Source organism: Linepithema humile, chromosome 6, assembly GCF_040581485.1.
Source record: "Linepithema humile isolate Giens D197 chromosome 6, Lhum_UNIL_v1.0, whole genome shotgun sequence".
Taxonomy (NCBI): domain Eukaryota; kingdom Metazoa; phylum Arthropoda; class Insecta; order Hymenoptera; family Formicidae; genus Linepithema; species Linepithema humile.
The window spans coordinates 26,510,444-26,526,904 of record NC_090133.1 but is presented as its reverse complement, the minus strand read 5'-3'; the positions used below and the strand labels follow the sequence as shown (position 1 = coordinate 26,526,904).

Below are 16,461 nucleotides of genomic sequence, written 5' to 3'. Positions count from 1 at the left end.
TAAATGAAACTTCTCGTGCGTCGCGCAAGAACAGGCGGCACCGGCATATAAATTCTCTCGCTCTGTAATTTCAAACTCAAACAGCAGCGCGGGGTCGACTCAACCCATTTGCGTTTCCCCGTCTCGCTCGCGCCTCCGCGTCCGCGTATTTTGCCGGTTACGGGTGGTTAGGACGTCGGAGGACGTCGGGTAAGGGGTGTCGAAGGATGGCTGAGATTTCGGAGCGTCAATGTGGGCGTGTGTATGTGTGCGCGCGCGTGTACGCTCGTCCTCGATGACAGAGAAGCGGCGGCGATAATCGTCCCGAGAAAAGACCGCGACGTGCATCGACTGTCGATGCCGCATTCCCCAAATACGTCCGCGTATTTCGATGCTCACATACATCGTGCGTGCTTGCGAACCGGTCGATCGGTTTTTGAGCGTCGCTCTAGCGACAAATGCAACAAGAAAAAAATGACAAAATTGCGAATAAAGAATTAACGAAAGCAGCCGAGATCTAGAGAACGTTCGAAGGACTTTCTTCGCGGACCGAGAGCGGCGACGGATGTGTTCTATCGTAAAATTTCGCACTCTCTTCAAAATTCAACGACGCAGTCCGAGATTCATCAAGGGCCGAAAGGACGAGGGGGGGGGGGGGGCAAGTCATCCGCGCGCTCTTTCCGCAACGGCATAAATTCGTGAAGGCCTCCGGCTTGGGCGCGTGAAAGCGACCCACCTCCCACCTCCCCTTCGCTCGCCCGCCGTTCCTTGCAGTAATTTCGAGCAGCCCCGCCTAATCTCGTCCTAAAATCTAATTCCGCCAACAATTTCTAAGCCGGTCCATTAAAATTCTAAGCACAGTGCCGTAGGAGGCGGTCGGGCGCTCTCTAGCGTGCGCGGGGCAAGGGGGGACGACGAGGAGGAAGTAAACTCGGGGTGGAGTGGTACCACCGACGGGGCGATGGACGGGGCGAGGCGGCAGCGGGAGAGATGGTTGCGCGCCCGGGGTGGTTGCCGGGGGGGCGAAGGCGGGTTGGGGTGGCTGAAACAATAAGAACGTTGCGGAGGCAGCAGCCCCAACCTTCCGCAACCCCCGCCATGCCGTAAGAACGCCGTAAAAGCTCGCCTCCGCGCGCTTTCATTGGCTGAGCCGGCGGCCAACGAGCGAGATATCGCGCAAATAGCGACGTCGAGTGCGACGAGTCGGAGAGAGAAAGAGAGAAGCCGCGGCGAAAGAGGGAGGTTCGGGCGCGGTGAGAAAGAGAATGCTCTCCGTGGAACGGCATATAAGCATTCACGGTGCAGCCGCAGTAAAGGACGCTTTTCATTGAGCCGTCTTATTGTGTCGGTCGCGCTGAACTTCCCAACAACGTTAGCGTCGACTGTTTGCCCGGCTACGCCCGCTATTTTCCTTTCCTTACGAGAACGGCGCTCTTTTTTTTATCCCCCAGACGACGTAAGCAACGGTCGCGCTATTAGCGACCAAGATGTTACCGTCAAAGATCTTCGCGAGATCCCCTTACGGAAGTACCGCTTAATAATGAAACAACCGAAGCGGTTTTTCTTCGATCATTCGCTGCTTCTTGATTTTTTATGAAACTTATATCTCTGTAAAAAAATTCTAATTAATTAACCACGCATAAATGATTGAAAAACAGTCCAAGTTTTTTACTGAATCGAAATAAAATTTTATTTTTTGCATAGATAAACTAAAAAAAAAAAAACTTGTTTTAAAACTTTGTTTTAATTGACGAAGAACTATCAAACTACGATGAATAGTTCATTTTTTATATTGGAGACAAAGCTTTACAGTTTTCATACGTCATCCAATTTTGCAATCTCTTTTTATCGATACATTTTCGACCATCAATTGATTACTGCTTCGGTATGTTTCACCCAGAAGTTACTTTCGGACGAGCAATTCCCCCCCCCCCCTCCCCCCTCCGAATACGGAATCGAGGGTGGCGGAATTTTTCCTCGAGGACACTGATGGCTTTCGCAGTCGGGGCGATTGTATCTCGAAGCGCCGGAAAGGATAGCGCCGTGATGAGAAGAGGGCCGGAGGGAAACCTCCTTTGCGAACCTACGGGGCAAATGCAGGTTTCAGGTTGCTTCACGTGCACAATTACCGGGCACAGGATGGGCGCGGGCGGGAATGAAATTTCGTCTTGTGCAGCAGGAGCAAGCAAAGTGTGCGCACCCTCTCCGTTCTGCACGGCCTGGGGAATTGAGTTTCGCCACGAGAGAGCAAGAGAGCCCCGGCGAGAGAGGAGACCTGGCGAGACGCCGGAGAAAGCGGCGCAGAGAGAAAGAGAGAGAGAGAGAGAGAGAGGAAGAGAGAGAGAGAGAGAGGGAGAGGGAGAGAGAGAGAGAGAGAGAGAGATCTCCGCCGGCTGGATGGGCTGGTGTAACACTGTTATTGCCAATAATGGCACGACTATGCGCGTGCATGTCTCGCGGGCTGATCGAGAAATTGATTTACGAAAAGAAACGCCCGCCTCGGACGGCCATCGAATGCTGCCGTGTGCACGCGATCAATTAGCAGTCGCCTGATCAACGCCGTCGCGACGTTTAGAAATTCGACGGTGCATCTATCGTGGCATAAATCATGAATTCAAATCAATTCAATTTCGATGAATTCGCATTTCCATATTACAGATATTAGAAACAAATAAATCATTCTTGTAGCTACCCATTAAAACCTAAGGCGAACACAAATTGCGCCCTTTTTAATCTCTTGCTTTGTAAATGAAATAATTTTCTAAACTATGCTTTTTTACTAATTTTCTCGAATACATTAGTTCGAAAATCAGATATTAAAGAAATTAGACCGTTCATTATCTTTTATTCTACTGTAAGAATATGTCGTCGAAATCGCGGAAGGAAACGATCCTATTTTTCTCTCTTCAGCTATAATTTCATCTACGTATATACGATTTACGTGAAATTGCGCAAATAGATAGAAGCAAATAACAGCAGCCACTTTAAACATACGCGGGGTTAAACATGTCATCTCAATGTTAGATGTTATTTCGAAGACGCGATGAGTCTCTAATGCGCGTGTCGCGACGCCGGGCGCTTATTTTTGCGTCACGTCGTCACTATTCATGGACCGTGCCAATCGCGCAAGGCAGCCGGTCGCTTGCTCGAAGTTCGACGACGCGTAATCCGCGACTCGAAGTAAATCGAATGAAGTCTCGAATTAAATACAGCCCTCTCTGTATTCCGGGCACGGTGTAAGGGGACGCAAGAAGACGAGAAGAGAGAAGACAGAACGGGGAGGATGGGTGGCAGCAGAAGTAGGAGGATGAGGGAAAAGGAGGTGGAGGAGGAGTGGAAGAAGAGGACGAGCTGACTCGGGGTGAGACGAGGCGAAGCAAGGTTCCTTGTATTTAATTACCAACTCTAAGTCTCCAGCCGGGAATGAGGCAGCTCCCACCCGGGCGTACCTCTTCTTCGCCATCCATAGACCTCTTCCTTCCCCCTGCCGTCCCCTGCCGCCCCCTCGAACCACCTTCGCGAGCTTTTGTCTTAAACGACGCGGAGAATGCATTGGCTGTAGCATCGCTGTTCTTCCATGCGAAAGGTAGAAAAATATCCCGTCTTGGAGCTCTCGGCGCTCACCTTCTTCAGCAACTTTTCTCATAATTTTATTCTTCAAACTTTTGAAATTATTTAGATTGGCCGATAAATGGTTCGTCCAAATGTTTTATTTAGAAAATTAAACTATTTTCCTTGAAATTAAATTCTTGGAAAATAATTCGATGAAATTATTCATTCATCAATTTAAATTACCCTGAAATTAATTCTTACAAAATAATTTATTCACGTTAGCAAGATTATGAGACAACGGATAAACGGTAGAAGAGATAATTAACTTTACCAGCGTATATTTTTCTTTATAACCCTAGGATAATTAAATCTCTGACGATAGCCGAAGGTTAATGAAGCGTGTCAAGACGGTTTTATGGACCTTTACATTATTTAGAAGAAAGTGATGGTTGAGATAATTGATGCTATATTGTATTATACTTTTGCCAGTCGATACAATATCTAAGCTGCCAGATCACAATTTTAACTATTACAGGTATATCAATAATAAGAAAGTTCAGCAATATGCGTCAATATGCAACGCGATTACGGTATTCCAAACATCGACGCAAGAATTTCAATAGAAACTCTGATAATCTTTGCTTCGGTTTCTCAAGAATCCGCTTTGAAGTTTCAACTTTCTCGCGGACGTCCGGCGAGATGGAGATAATAATTTTTCGCTCCCGGACAACCTTGACGCGGCGCTGGATCCGGCCTGAAAATTAGGCGGCACGTCTAGTGACATCAAAGAGCTCCCGGAGGCAGCAAAGAAGGCTTCCTGCCCCTTTTCATCCCTTAAATCCCGCCCGGGCGGTATTTGCCGGGGCGACCCTGTCTCTCGTTTTCCATCATTAGTGGAAACGAGAGCGGGCGAGACACGTGGGGGGCGCGAGAGCGAGACGACGACGCCGAGCTACCCACAGCCACTCTCTTCTTCCCGCCGCCTCACCTCCTCCACCTCCGCCTGTGTACCCTACCCTCCACCCCATCGTTCTCCCGGTGTGCCGGGTTCGCGCGCAAATATCGCCTTTCATATTCCTTCGAAGGAGCAGAAAATCGTTACGGTGCCTTTTGCGCGCGCGCTACGGGGGAAATACCTAACCGCCGCTGTCGTCGTTCCTTTTCTCGCGCACCCGGCCTCGCATTAGCCCGTCTCGTCGCGCGCGGACCACCGCTGGTGGGGGTGTAAGTAAGTAAAATCTCTCCCTTCCCGCCTTTCGTGCCGCCCGCCACCGCCGCCTCCGCCACCGCCGCCGCTCGCTCGCTCTCGTCCCCGTCTTTTGCGTCTATTTCTGCTCTCTCTATCCATCTTGGTCCTCCTGTATTTCTCTTTCAGTCTCCGGTGAAGCTGCGCGAGCCTTCCGCCTTCTCTCTCCGACTTATGCCTCTTCTTCGCCGGGCTCGCTCGCTCGCTCGCTCTTCTCCCCCCACCTCCCCCTTCGTCCTACAACGCCGTTCACCGATCTCCCTCTCTCCCCGGAAAGCCTCAACGGGGTTGCAGAACCGCCGGAGCCCGCTATTAACCCAACCCCCTCTTTCTCATCGCTCTTTCTCGCCCCAGCAACCACTCGCTCGGGTTCTTCCTCTCACTCTTTCTCCAAAGTACGGTCGCCCTCCCCCCGTCGCTCTCTTCTGTCCCCCGCGGCACCTAAGCGCGAACAAAGATGGCGGAAAACTAAACAACTAGGCGAGGGCGCAAGGAACTCTCTCTCGCCCTTTTATCGCAACGAAATTGACCTCCGTGCACATTGAAGAGGGGTGCGCGACCCTTCCTACCGGATTTCTACACGCCGGCATCTTTCGAGAGGGTGGGCGGGAGCCGAATACGAGGGACGGCAGGCGGTAGTTGCGGTTTCTGCGGTACGCGGCCACGAGTGGATACGTATTCTTTTTTTCTTATCGCCGGATTACTTCTTGCCGCACCTACGGCTTTGGGGAATTACGAAATTTTATGATCGCGAATAGACCAACGTCTGATACTTGCATATCTATGCTTTTAAATTCAAGTGCCTTTTTTGATGCTTATATAAAACCAAATATGTAGACGCTTATAATAAAATAAAATAAACTTATAAATAAAAAACAAAATTGCATTCTTACTAATGTTAATAATTTAAGCTGAGTAAAGTCGATATTAGCATATTCATACCAAAGTCTTTGTAAAAATTCCGTAGACCGTAGACCTGCTCATAAAGCAAAACAAATTGAATGGTCTCAACTTTCGCAGTATTTCTTATATTTATAAGTGGCCGGCTCATGCTGTTACAAAAGTAATTCAATCACAAGTCCGGTGCCCGAACGATACCCTCAACGGTCTCGTCAAGAAGGGCCTGCACACGCGGTTGTCCTGAATAAATGATGCTTAATCTTCATATCAGAAAACCGGGTGAAGCAGTCGCGCTCGCGCGTGAGGCGGCAAGGAAACGCGGTCGCGGGGAGAGAGGAAGAAGCGGAGGATGATGGTGGGTCCCGTACACACACGTAAACGAGATGGAGAAGGAGAGGAAGAGGATAGACTGCAGCAGAAGCGAGGCTAGGGGCGCCCAGGAAATTTCTAGAAACTTCAGGTTTAGCAATTAACGTCAGAAATTAACGACGCCCGCCTGCCTCGAGCGCAAAGCGCCGGAGAAATTAGTCTCGGAAATTCTCGTAAAATTTCTCGCTCACTCGCGGGCTCCAGCAGCCCCCGCGTTCGTTCCCTCCCCCCTTTTCCGACATCCCGCTGCATCCCCCATACGCCCCCCCCCCTCGGACCCCCTGCCGAAACGCCCACGTCTCGCTGTAGCTAAAGGTAACACGGTGTCGGCAGTCGAGGCGAGCGGTAACTTTCCGGAAATTTTCATTAAGCCTGACAGTAATGACGTCATCAGTCAGTCGGGGGCGACCTCATTTGGAATCGTTCGTATTCGAAGCTAGCTTTCGACTTCGGGCACCACGTCCGCAAATCGTTCGCAGCCATAGCCATTCCCGTTCGGATGTATACGCGCGTCCTCCGCGGATCAGAAACGGTATCGCCAAAGTTTGAGCCACTCTCGAGAAAAATATCAGTCAGTCTTGCCCAAGTATCAATTATTCAACGATTATCTACAATAACTTACAACAATTGCTCTTAAATGATTTCTGGGCAAAATAGTCTTCTGATTTTCGAAGAAATTTCAATTTCTCTCTGAATTTCCAATGTCTCTACGAAAAGAAAAATAATTCTAAAATTGTCATTCTCGAGAGAAACAATCGCACCACGTATGTGTCCTTACTAAAGGAACATAGGAGAATAACATTAAACGTGGTTTCCGTAGTCTGACCAACCGCGAGGTAGAAGGAAAGCTTCCGCTGCACATCTCCGGATCGCGCGGTCAGATTAGCAGCGTCGATTCCGATAACCCGTCCGGTGTGCGGCGCGGCGCGATTGCCGCTATAATCCTAAGAAAACAGAAACGGCAGGGACCTTCGCCGTGTCCGGCGAACGATGCCGGGATAGGGCGATTCGGAAGGTGTGCACCTGCCCGCGGACAGGGGATCGATCGGGCCGGGGACCAGCCCGTTGGATATGGTCCTTTTCGACGGCGCGCATTTCGGACTTATCGGTCCGGGCGGCGAACGACATATCCGTTTTCCCAAGTAATCTCGCGGCGCTCCGGGCGATTCTCAAACAATTCTATACATCTCGGAGTGTCGGAAGTGGCTGAAACCGGCATGGGGGAAGGGGCACTTCCCGCAGGGGGATGGCGAAAGAGAAAGAGAGAATGGGGAAAGGGGTGAGGTGTAGAAGCGAACGATATGGAGTAAGAGAGAGAGAGAAAGACGGTTAGGAATAGAGAAACGCCGTAAGAGAGCCCGATAGAACAAGACGGAATAAGAGGCGCGGCGGAGGAGAAGGAGAGGCGTATAGAAGGCGACGAGGTAGGTGAAACAGACAATACACCTTCGCGGTGGGTGGCTTATCTAAGAGTCCATGGCGTAGCCCCGGGGGTGCAGTAATAACCGGTAGGGCGGGCTGATACCGGGCTAAGAAATGATAACGGCACTCGCAAGCCAGCCACCATTTTCGAGTTATATTGCCTCGAAAGCCAAAAGCGTGTTCGAGGGTGGCACGGGGGCGGGTGAGGGGGCACGAGAGGACGGACGGGGGAGGGTGAACTGCCGCAGCAACCCAGGCTAACACACAACCTACGACCGTGCCGCACCTCTCGCGTTTCTCGCCACCACCTTTCTCGTACGTATATCCAGCCGTTAGTCGTTGCTTGGAAATCGGGCGCTATCTGGGGCCACCTACTCGCCAGATATACGCGCGCGACGTTCGCCTCGAATGCCTAGAGAAACGTTTCGCCTTCGCGTACCGGCGACCTTCGCCGTTTCGATTTGTCCCGCGGGAGTAACCCGGGGAGAGACACATCGGTTCCGATGCGACAACGATATTCGATTCCTTCGTGCCGGCCATGAATTTTCAGCTAGTTGCATCTTCGATGTTGCCCCGGAGTATTGCCGGGGATTGCTAATGGCGCGTCATTTGTCACGTCGCTTTTTCCAGCGCGAATTCCGCTCGGCACGATCCCGCTCGCGAATCCAAGTACAGCGAAATGCGGTTTGGCAGCGTTGCAATAATTTATTCAGCGGCTTTCGTGGCTCGCCTCGATACCGCGCGAAAAACACAAAAATGTGTGTGCGATCGACGAGCCGCTGAAATTTATAACAACGAAACACAATATAAATCGAATCTTTCGTTTAAAAAAAATTTTTTATATATAAAAATGATAACGTTTTCTCTATCAACAGTTTTCTTCGTTAAATTTTTTCGACAAGAATTGTTTCCCAATAAGATTATAGCGATATAAAATGATATCCGCTTTAGTACTTATCTTCTAAATTGCGTACAATCATGTCAGTCCAAAGATCAAGACCAGGTGGATGGAGTGAATCCACCTGCGGGCGAATCAGGAGAGACAAAGCCACAACGTGACCGATCCCGTCTGTGTTGAACTGCGGCTTGAACGGATGTTTTGCATTTTGCCCCCGACGGCTAATTTATGTGAGAGAAATGCCACCCTCGTTTCACACTCTCTTGGCCGGTTGGTCGAGCGTTTTATTTTCACTTAGACTACAGAAAAGACTCTCAAATCCTGTTGCTACCCAGTGGACTTGATTTAACAATTTTCTTTCACGGTAGCAAACTTTGTTGCTCAATTTCTGATTGCGCGTAAAGTTAATTTCAAAAAATTAATCTGATTTCAGATTCTAAAAACGCAATGCTGAAGAGATCTTTGTAAAAAAATACCTTTTTTAATAATTTATGGTATTATACAGATTATAAAAAGCTTACAAAAAGAAAAGGATTACAGTAAATATCAATTTAAAAAATAATTAACAAAAATTCCATCGGTTTCGGCAAAAAGAGGATCACTGTTCAAAAAGAGAGGTCGCGTTATATAAAAGTCCATTTAAATTTAATATGAGGTTTACTGGATAATCCCACATGATACACAGTGTATGAATATTGAATTTCAATGTCGAAAACTCTCGACGCAGGCTAGTGCAAAAATCATACTAACCAAATAAAACGATTTCACTGAGAAAAATGCATATGGATTTTTCTCTTGTATATCTTCCGCGTAATAGAAAGATTAAAAAGATTGCGAGGCGAGTAATTCGAAGCGCGGTCAGGCTCGGAGTTAAAATTAATATGAGATTCACTGGCGCGGCGTGCTGTGTGTATGAAAGAGAGAGAGGATGAGGGACGGAGGTATATTTAGCACAAAAAGCCTCTAATTTCCAACGAGGGTGTAAAAACGGGGTTGGCACCCGTGTAGGTATACGCGGGCCGCTTGTTGGGTCTATAAAACGCCGCTTAGCTTTTTTACCTCCTACCGCCGAGCCCCCGAAGGGGTGGTTTTAACCCCGTTAAGCTGTTTCCCGTCTTTTCCTGCGTTCCTTTTTTCCACTACCGGTAAATTGAGCGCGCGGCCTCTCGTCCTCCTCTTTCCGCTTCCCTTCTGCGGCGCGTTACTCTCGACTTTTTTCTCGCTTTTTACACTCCTCGTTTACCCCGTTGCCTTTTCCTTCGGCACGAAAAATCTCGCCGGACACGGCTGTCGCGACCCAGATTTTTCATTGAAATGTCCCGTTTCGGCAATTATTCTTTCGCAATATAAAAACGTGTTTCTTTAATTAATATGTAAAGCATCAAACGATTAATTTCTATCACGTTCAAATTACTACGTTGATTATAGAATTGTGAGAAATGTAGCACGTAGATTGTTTGCAAAGGACTGATTATTCCACTGAAAAATTTGACTAATTATATTGTAATAATGTTCTCAAAAAAATATTTTCAAATATAAAACACAGAAAAAGAGTTTTAAAAAACTGAATGAGTGAACTCTGCATTACAGATTTTTGCCTCATTTTCATATAGATATAAGCCAAATTGAAAAGCTAGATTGTTATAACCGTAAATAAATAAATATTCCAACAGTCGGTGTCGTTTCAGTGGAAAAATAACTCATTGGTCAGACGACCAGTATCGAGGCGAGCTTTCTTTCTGTGTAATTCCGGTTTCTTTCGGCCGGCACGAGCAGATAGGAAGTGCGAGATTAATAGACGAACAAATTAGCGTAAAGTTTGGCTGGGGTCCCCGCGTGCACCCGCGGCACTAATCCCGTGCATTAAAAGTTAACGTCGGAGCTGGTACAGCCCGTGTGTCCTCCTGGCATTAGATTTCTGAGTTTCCCCGGCCGAGTTAGGGCAACACCAGATCTGCGTTTCAACTGGAAACTACGTTAGGGACAGATTCGAACCGATCCCATGCCAAGTACTCGAGTGTGCGCGCGCGCGCGCGCGCGCGGATGCACGACCGGACGTGTGTACACGTGTGAATGTTTATATATGTCGTGTCGCCGGCTGGATCGCTCGAGGAGACCGATTTCGCAGCTCAAAAAAGTCCGCAGTCAAACGAAACTACTGTTTGACCCGCTGGGTCAGTTCGTGAAAGTAAAATATTTGCCGGGATGATCCTGATATTCGTGTTTAACACTCGTAAACGAGCGTCACTTGTTTTTTCAACTTGTTAGATGAAAGCTTTCCCAATTAAAAATTACGTCAGTAAATTTTAACATTTTATTAATTTAACAGCTATGAGACAAAAATATCGTTTTTGTTACATTTTCGGTCAAAATTCGTTCATTCAAAACATGAATTTTTATACGTTGTTAATATTATGTAAATTTTGAAAACAATTTATGCAAAAGTCCTTGCAATTCTACAGTTTTATGTAAACAAAATGTTATTTAAAATGAAATATATTATAAATTTTATGTAAAGAAAATATTATTCAACATTAATAATGCGTGAAAAATATTAAAATTGATAGCCGCAGCTATACCGTGCTTTCGCGCGCGATATTATTTCGACGCTTTATCTAAGGCGCCGCTCGCCATTGTAACCGACTATCCCGCCGGGCTAGGTGTGAGTAAGAAACTACCCTCAACATTAATCAACCGTCATCTTTGCCGGAAACCAACCGACCCTTCCCATCGCCTCGGCCCCTCGTGTTTTTCCTCCTCACCAGAGCTTCGCGAGTTCCCTTAATAATCCTACTCTTCATTACATTTCGAAAGAAAGATGTAGAATTTTCACAAAAATATTATTTTTTTACTAAAAATCATATTTTAACCAACGATCAATTCACATATATTTTGTATTTATAAAATGTACTTTTTGATTGACTAATAATGTCTCGATTTCTTTAGTAAGAAAAAAAAATAAATTCTAAAGTTAAAGAATTTATAGAAGATAGTAATTTCTGTAAAAATTCATATATAAGATTTACTGTTTCTTTACTTCTCTCATGAGCTATTCATCGTTGCATATAGAACGGAATTCAACGTTATTGTGAAACATTTACGCGGTGGTCAGAACGTGACAAGAAGCATTAAGGATCAACGAGGCGATCTTCCGCTCTTCTTCGGAAAAGCGTCGATCGTTCCCCAAGACGACACCAAGGATCAATCGGACGGGCAGGCGGGTGGAAGTAAGGATGCCTTGAATAATGACTCGGTTGGCATGCGAGGGGATGGGGTTTGCCAGTCGGGTGCGCCATCTTGCCTCGGCTCTCTACTTATAATTATTGATGTGGCCCGAACTTTATATAAACTCGAAACTCGTCTCCCTCGCACCGTCGGTTCGCCACCACCACCGCCACCTTCACTACCACCGCTACTACTACTACTACTACTACTACTACTATTGCTACGACTACTACTACTACTACCACACGAAGAGAGCGGCACCAGCATCAGCAACCTGGAACCATCTCCACGCGGCGGGTAGAACCAACCCCCTGAGCCCCGGCCATCCCCTTCCTCCCCGTTCCCCTCCCCTCTTCGCTCTCCAACCAGGCGGCAGGAGGAAATTGTTGGAGTTTTCAAAGTCTGACGTGCAGGATATTATGAACGAGGGTATGGCGTCGTCGAGGAGGTGGAGAAGGTGGTGGAGTAGTAACCGGGGGTGCCTCCAGAGGGCTGGCGGGGGCCGGGGAGAGAGCGGCGAGAGAGACCTCGGCGGGTGGGCAGAGGGGTGCGGCGGTACCCAGGCAAAACTACCCGCCTCGGCTCACTCTTCTGCCTCCAGAACCACCCACCAGCCCATTCGTCTAGCTTAAACTATATTCCGACCTAACCCTCCGCGCGCGTAGGTACCTTCCTTCTCCGCCAACCCTACCCACCATCTGACAGCCGGGCGATACTTGCTCGAAGGCGATGCGCCGCCGATGCTCCTCGCACTCTTGTCGCTCTTCACCGCCAGCAGCCCATCCTCCTCTCGGTCGCCCTCTTTCCATCGCGCGCTTTCCGCCTTTCCTATTCCCCCATTTTTACGCCCATCGGCTCATCCGGACGTCAAGAGCGCGAGCCTGAAATCGGAACAGCGCCGGGAATGATACACCCGGAGCGCAACGAAAGCGGGGAAGTTACGACTCGTGTTGACGTATATTTTGTATTCATTGTCCGTGTGTTATTTCAGGTTAAATGTCTGTTTTCCCGCGTCGAGGGCGTACCTGCATCGTCGCCTCGCGCTCTATTCCCCGATGAATCTGTTCTTTCGCATCGCGGGCTTCCTCCCAGGCTTGTCTCTCAGAGTTTCAAAGTTAGGCAATGTCAGTCTGTACAAATGAAGAAGAGGCGATAAAAAATATACGCATATTCTTTATCTCTGCATTGTTGTCCGTTAAAGCCATTCCAAATGGACAAAATTGATTTCAACAAGTAGATCACGTCTCTCGCTTCTTCGGATCTTCGCGGTGTCGCGGAAACGCATAACCCGCCGAGATTGCGAAAACTTTTTGGATAGACGATTCGCCGCGCGAAGTGCGACGACTGACGTGTCACACTGACGGCGAAATATAGCCGAAGCACGTGTACAAGTATATTGTGGAGGGAGGCGGTAGGTGAGTGCATGTATATCTATACAGCGTCTACAGGGGGTAGAAGTATAAGCTTTCCTCTCGCAAATGAGGTAATATATATACAAAAGCTAATACGACCGAAAGTTGCCAACTTGGATGAGTCTCTCCTCCGCCGCCCCCCTGCCCGCGTTGCTTCACTCCTTCCCCGGACTACCTCCTCTAAATATTTTAAAGGATCGTGACACTCTGGTCTATGAGTTACCGTCCTCGGGGAGAGACGCGTGAAACTCGAAAGGCCATCCGCGCGGAGGTCAAAAATATCATGACCCGCGAATATTTCGAAAGTCTCCGCTTTTGCGGAGAGTTTTAAATCGTGCATAAATATACTCTGTTCTGATAAAAATACTGTAATAAAAGTAATCGGTCGAAAAATATAGTGGAAAAGCATCTTGAAAACTGCAACTTTGTTCCCGTGTTTATCTCCACGCGGCAAAAGGATTCCCGTGTATTACTATCCTAATATATTATGCATTACGAAGCGGATTAATCTCATCCCTGAATCCAACCGACTCGGCGGTGCGATCAAAGTAAATTAAATTGCGGAGGGTGAGACTTAGCTCGCGTTACTCTGTTTAGAATCGCTGTCGGTCAAAAAATTCGACCCGAACGGATAAATCGTGCGGAATGCCGTAGCAAGCCAATTGAAATTACTGCGGCGAGAGACGCGGGAAGACATAGTGGGTGGGTAAGTAAGAGTAACGGGGGGAAGTGTTTCGAGGAGAGAAATCCTCGCACCAAAATGGCGTCGAATGGGCGCAATAAAACCGAAGGCTGTATTTTATCGGATACGTTAACAGCTTCGTAAATCAGAGCCCGCACCATTTCGGGTTTAATGTGGCGCGTATCGTCCGATAATTTAAGACGAAGGCTTGCCGCGGTTACGTCTTGGCCACGAAAATTTAATTTCGCAGTAAAATATTCAGAAACATATTGCATTATGATTTCTTTGTCAATTTACTATTAAATTCAAATATATTGCACTTCTTGTGATTTAGAATAAACTATTCATGATTATCTTTAATCATAGTTTTTACATTTGCAAGAAATAATATGCGTGACTGTTGTGCTCATAGCGAAGCAATACAACTACGTAAATTACGGCAAGAAGCCGCCAGGCGCAGAATGCATTATCAACAGTCACAGCGGCAAGAGTCGATCGATCCATCTCGATCGTCAACACAAGCTCCCGAGTATACAATGCGAAACCTTTTGCAACTGACGAAGATGATTCCCGCTCCTCTCATCCGGCGAGAGCTGAAACTCCGTAATCGTCATCTCGCAGGCAGACTCTCGCCGACCGTGCTTCTTTTCACCATCAACGAGATTGAGGCGCGCGCGAAGTTAGATCAAACAAACGCGCGATGTATTCGCGTAGTGCGAGTCGCGACTCGCGCGACCGGGAGAAAACGGAGAGATGTGGAGCATAATCTAGCCTGTTTGAAGAGAACTGCCACCGACTGCAAGTTAGAACAAACTCCCAGTGTACTCTGGGAACGTCGTAGCCGGCAACCAATCTGCCGACGTCGCGCCCAACTCTGTTATGCTCCCTTTCTCAGACGTATTCTTGAACGCGGTGAAATTAGATAAAATAATATCCACCGCAATGTATATAGATTCGCCCGGCGGGGGCAGCGGCTCGTGCATTTTTGCTCGCGATACATTCGCGAGGAGTCGTTCCGTCGTTTTTGCATACTCGACTTGAATAGAGCGGACGACGTCACGCGAAAAGTTTAAATCGAGCTCTGCAACTTTCGGAATATTTATATCGGGTCAGTGGCCAGCAATGAAATATTCATGCGATGATCTCGCTCTATTGTCTTTGTGTAAATCCGACTTGTGCAACGCGAGATTTATATAGATCACAGCGTGAAATCTGCCGTGAAAATACTCGTCATCCCCGTGTGCTACAATATTTTTCGATTAAATAAAAAAGAGAGAGGATTTTTAGAAAATAATTTACACTGCTTACTGCACATATTTCTCTCTCATGTGATCAATTGTAATTTAATTAGAATTTGACGTTTCGCGTAATATAAAAAAATTAGATTAAAAAATAAACTTATCGTCAATTGAGTTTTGACATTGGCATGTGTAATGAATTTTGCTTACCACGTGATCGGCAATCAATCCATCGTTGCGACTATCGTCACTTTCCCCTCGTTCACGTATCGCACTAATTCGATAAAGCAATATCCTGCAACAGTAAATAGAAATAGAGTTACCACAATTAATTCAAACGCATGGGTGAGAGCATTTAGAAGATCTACTTGGCGATTTCAAGTTTCAAAATCATTGAAATTGTTAATTGAAAACAAACATTGATATCAGCGTTTCGAGTGAATTTTCTAAGAGGCCATAATAATTTGGTAAGTTTACATTTGTAACAAGAGTTCAATCGTCATTTATCATAATACTCATTTAAGAGTAAAACATGCTTGATAAACGAAACGTGTGTTGATTCGATAAATGCATTTTTCTACTATTTTTCTTGCGAATAATATTGCTGAACAAACCAAATTGTAAGCAACTTATCTTAACAGGTTCGAAATGTGCATAATAAAATGCAATTAGAAATTGTGAGAACTTTTAATCAATTGCGATATTTGCGATACCAATCTAACTTATTAGAGCCGGAGTATTTTTTTCGTTAACGCCGGTGACCGAATCAAGAAGATAGAGGCGGCAAAGCTGATGGCTCATGAATATTCATTTCTTGTCGGTTTCTTACAGGTCGACGGGGGTGAGCACAGAGCGGAGCAGCTAGGACCGTACTTTTAAGCACGAGAGTGGGGGTTCTGGATCAATGCCGAGGCCACGCCTCCTTCGTCTTACATCTTGCACCCCGTGCTTCCCCCCAAGCACCGTGAGTACCTTCCTTTCCTTTTGCTTTTCCGTCCTCTTCCCTATCTTCATACCCCGCGGAAAATCCGCCCCAGGCGTACAGATATATTTGGGGATTAAAAACTATACGATGTGTATAAACTTTGTGTTCATAATACGCATTGATATAGCATGATAGAAAAGAACATGTATATTAGTGGCTCCTAATTCATATTTAAATACATAGCTGTGTAATGTAAAAGCAAAAGATGTTCGTTCATTTGTAGGATAAATAAAAACTTTGAAAAATTTTCCTCACAAAGAAATCCAACTTGAAGATCCTATTTTCCCTACGTCTACATAGATTCTGATTCGCGTATTTATCGTATTTAGAGATATGTAAATAATTTCTCTCTCAACACTTATTTAAAATATGTTAAAAAATTTAAACATACTTTTTCTACGAAACTTGACGTATATATATATATATATATATATATATATATCGCATCGCATGCGTTCTTGCGTTAATAGACAAGTCACAGTAACAACAAAAATATTTTTTTCCAAAGCTAATTATCATACTAAGAGTCGTCCTCTGATCTATGCACGGTGTT

General features: G+C 46.6%; 1 long non-coding RNA gene across 3 annotated transcripts in view; it reads left to right on the top strand.

Annotated features, from left to right (window-relative positions):
• LOC105671243 (uncharacterized) overlaps window positions 1-16,251 on the top strand; it is a 217,143-nt gene extending 200,892 nt beyond the window's left edge. Inside the window, exon 8 of one of the 3 annotated variants that reach the window (XR_001100585.2) lies at window positions 15,755-16,251. This is a non-coding gene — a long non-coding RNA (uncharacterized lncRNA). The remainder of the gene's footprint in view (window positions 1-15,754) is intronic. The other 2 variants (XR_010890603.1, XR_010890602.1) reach the window with 2 other exon arrangements.
• Window positions 16,252-16,461: the final 210 nt, after the last annotated feature.